The sequence below is a fragment of the Lycium ferocissimum genome, chromosome 7 (genome assembly GCF_029784015.1).
Source record: "Lycium ferocissimum isolate CSIRO_LF1 chromosome 7, AGI_CSIRO_Lferr_CH_V1, whole genome shotgun sequence".
Lineage (NCBI taxonomy): Eukaryota > Viridiplantae > Streptophyta > Magnoliopsida > Solanales > Solanaceae > Lycium > Lycium ferocissimum.
The window spans coordinates 67,751,641-67,755,911 of NC_081348.1; positions in this window are offsets into that span (position 1 = coordinate 67,751,641).

Below are 4,271 nucleotides of genomic sequence, written 5' to 3' on the forward strand. Positions count from 1 at the left end.
CTTCGCCTCTGTATTGAAGAGCATGAAGGACTGCTGGCTCAATTGGATGATCAAGAATGAGAGCTTACGTTTCGAAGTCGAAATGGCCGGAGAGAGAACCTCAATACGGAGATCTTCAAGAGTTTAAAGCACATAAACTCTATGAAAAGTGAAGAAGGACCTTGAGAAGTCTAACCAGGACCTCGAGCAAGCTAACCAAGAGAAAGAAGCCTTCAGCCAACAAGCCAATCAGCTTCATACCGATTTCTCTGCCCTCAAGTTTGAGTTTAAAGCCCAGGAAGATGCTTTGCACTTTAGCGTAGAAAGGGAATCAGTTCCTGATTCCGAGGTCCAAAGGCTCAATGCTGAACTCTCTGTTGTCGTCGTTTGAACGGGATGCTTTGGAGCATGAGTATGAGCATAAGCTTGCTATTAAAAGGAAACAAGGCTATCAGCAATCCCTGGATGTTAAGAAATTGGAAGCTAATATGATTGTCCTAACCGGGAGAATAACAAGCTAAAGGCCCAAAGGTATGAAACATGCCAGTCTTGATGCCCAGGAGACTAGGACGATTCTCAAAGCTGAGTATACCACCTGGAATGTCCGGAGGTATACTTTGGAGCAAGCCCAGGATGGCATTGAAAATCTGAACGAAAAGATTGTGGAGGCCAAGACATTAGAACTGGAAGCCTTCAAAGACTTAACCCCTTCTCCCCGGCTTAATCCTGATAGCTTCGAGGATGAGGCCGAAGAAGATGATGAGGTTGAAGATGACGATGAATTGCAACTTCCAGACTCGTCATGTAACACCTCGTACTTTCATACTAAACCATATCGGTAATATCCCGTAAATTCGAGTTAGATGTGAACGTATGAAACTAGTATAAAGATCATATTTTAGCTATATGAATCCATTCGGGTGATAAACAAATGTTTGAAGTCAAACCAAAAAGTAGATGTTCTTAAGGCGTTCTAAATTCGTCTAAGTCCGAGACAGTTGTACTTATGGCCGAGTTTTCGGGTAGTGACGTTAGGAATTTGAGAAAACTCAAAATATGAAAGTTTCACGTTCAGTTTATCTTATTACTTCATGTCCCATGTTATTTCATTCGCTGTTACTTTACATACCGCACATTCAATGTGGCCGACGTCCCCTTTTATTGCTCGGGGGCTGCGCATTTCACGATCTGTGTATTGATTTACAGATCGACACGTACCGCCCGTAGACACGCATTCGTATCACTTCATGGTGAGCCCCATCTCATTCGGGGTTTGGTTAACTTTTGTTTTATGATTAGTTATGCATCTAAGGTATGTTGGGGCCTTGTCAAGAAGTATGTTTTCCGGTCGGACTCATGATAGAGGTTTCATAGACTAGACAAGTCGGTTATGTTATGTCAAACATTCGGAGTCGTATAGCCATTTTGGCTCATTCATGTTATTTCCGCTTTCATGTTTAAACAAGTATTTTTATTAAGTATTATGACTTACTACGTTTTATAAAGGCTCATCATGCATTCACGTTATATTCCGCTCATGTTATGCCTTATGATGATTCAGCAAGCCATGTGGTTCGCTCGGTCACATGCAGTAAGGCACCGAGTGCCGCGTTTCACCCAGGCCATGGTTCGGGGCGTGACACGTCATCAGCCCCAGTTATTTCTACCGGTCCTATTGACCCGAGGCGTGACACGTCATCAGCCCCAGTTATTTCTACCGGTCCTATTGACCCGATTAATGGAAACTTAGCCCCTCAATAATAACTTTGTTGACTTTGTTTGTAATTTTCTTTGGTCTTTTGACTTTTAATCAATGGAACCTTTTGCTTTTTATGTTTGAAACTTAGTCTGTTAATTTTACAAGTATGAAACACAAAATGTTTGAGTTCCGGATAGAACCATAAAAAGGACTCAAAATTCAATCTTTTCATGATGTAATCTAAAATGTTTCTACTTCAAGGAGTGATTTTTCGAAGGTAAATATTTTTTTATGTTATGTAAGTCTAAGGCAAAAACATTCTATTGTGCTTTAAGAGATTTCGAGTGAAAGATTTATCACTTAAAGAGATTTCGAACGAAAGTTTTATAACGTTGTCGGGAAATTTAAATTTGATAACTTGGGGAAGTTTTTGTTTTACGGCCAAAAATCTCATATTTTTTACCTAATATTGAGGCATTTACAACCGATTTTGATTTGATCAGGAAAGATTCTTCCGATCTTAAGTCATTCTTTTAACGACTTCTCAAAGAAATAAGGGCCTCATCTTTTACGCTTATGTATAAGACATCTCTTAGTCATTTCGGGCATACCCGTTGGAATTTATTATATATTCTCAACTGTTAACTTTGGTCATGTTTATGTACAAACATCCAAGTAAAAATTGTGAAAAGACTTGTTGACAGTACAAAAGATGGATTTTATTTTCATTGCCTTGCGAAATTACAAATGTCAACGAAATATAACAAAAATTACATCCCATTTCCTTTATACAGTTTATCCGACTACATAAACAATTTTTCCATTGCTTTGGTGTGTCCGGAGCTTTATAGTTTTCTTCTCCGATCTTCTTCTGTCAACAGTCCCCAGTGTTTCAAGCATTGCTTTTCAATGAACCTTGCTTGAATTATCACTTCGTTACCGGAGGGTATCCCCCCCCCCCCCAAACCAGTGTTTGAGTGTGAAGAATGAAGACTCAGACACTGGTTTAACTTTCATCTGGCAGTCCCTAGTGTTTCACTTGGGCATTTAGCTATGATCTCCAATGCATGCTTAATAATATGAACAACCATTAGCTTCTTACCGTTGTTCCTTCTATGCATCATAAGAGAGTTGGTGAGTCTCTCAACAATTGAGTTTCTCCTCCGTTCATTTAGAGTAACACGCTTTACGTTGCTGCCTCATTAAAAACCTCGCCAAAAAAATCCTTTCCGAAATAAAAACCGGTCTAAGGGAAAAAGAGAGCAGCACGTGTTTTCAGTTTTTGTGAAAGGTTCTTCGAATCCTTCTTTTCTTCAAACATAACAACTCTTTCTTTCATGTGAATATCGTTAGCGCATAACAAATAATTAAATAAATGAAGAAGCAAACATATCATACCTTCAACAAGAGTATCGCTTCAGCTGACTGATGTTCCAAGTCCTGACCCTTCCCTGTTAAACTTGCAACTCAGTAAGGCCCTTCCAGCCTTGACCTAGCTTTCCAACATTTCGGTCTTTAGTGTTAAGGGTAAATTTTTCGTAGGACCAAATCTCACACTTGAAAGTGTCTAAGATTGGTTCGACGATTGTAATACTTTTCCATCCTTTGCTTTTGCGCAACCATCCGAACCAAATTCATTTCCCAATGTTCTTCCATCAAATCTAAGTTAACGAACATTTCCTCGTTGTTATTCTTTTAATTCGAATGACTGGTTCCATATCTGGACTGGAAATCAATGCTTTAGCACCGTATACCAGCGAGAACGGGTTTTCACCCGTACTCGAGTTCTATGATCCCATAGAACTTCCGTCAACACTTCCCTCCACTTACCTTTAGCCAACTCTAATCTTTTTCTTAAACTCTAAAGTTCTGTTTTGTTGGTTGGTTCGGCCTGGCCATTAGCACTTGGATGATAAGGAGTCAAAGTTATTCTCTTAATTTTCAACCCATCAAAGAATTCAGTTACCTTTTTCCCAACAAATTGAGGCCCATTATCGCAAGCAATTTCCTTTGGAACACAAAAACGTCTTATAATATGGTCGAAAATAAAATCAATGACTTCTTTTTCTCTTATTTTCTTGAAAGCACCTGCTTCAACCCATGTAGAGAAATAATCAGTCATAATTAAAAAGAATTTTACTTGCCCAGCTACAGCCGGCAGTGGTCCGATGATATCCATTCCTCGTTTCATAAATGGCCACGGAGATACCACTGGGTGGAGGAGTCCTGCTGGTTGATAAACCATCAGAGCGTGACGGTGATATTTATCGCATTTTTGAATCCATCTGAGACCAATAATAACCTGCCCTAATTAACTTTCGAACTAATAACTCTACCCCAAAATGGTTACCATAAACGCCCTCATGGACTTCCCTCATCACATAGTAAGTTTCACCGGGGCCTAAGCATCTTGCTAACGGCCCATAGAAAGACCTTCTGTAAAACTGAACCTTGTACAAATAATATCGAGCTACTTTCGTTCGAAGTGCTCGAGACTCCTTAACGTCAACCGGTAACTTGCCATCTCACAAATATTCTATGTATTTGTTCCGCCATTCCCGTTTAAAATTTTTGGGGTTAAATTCATCATGGC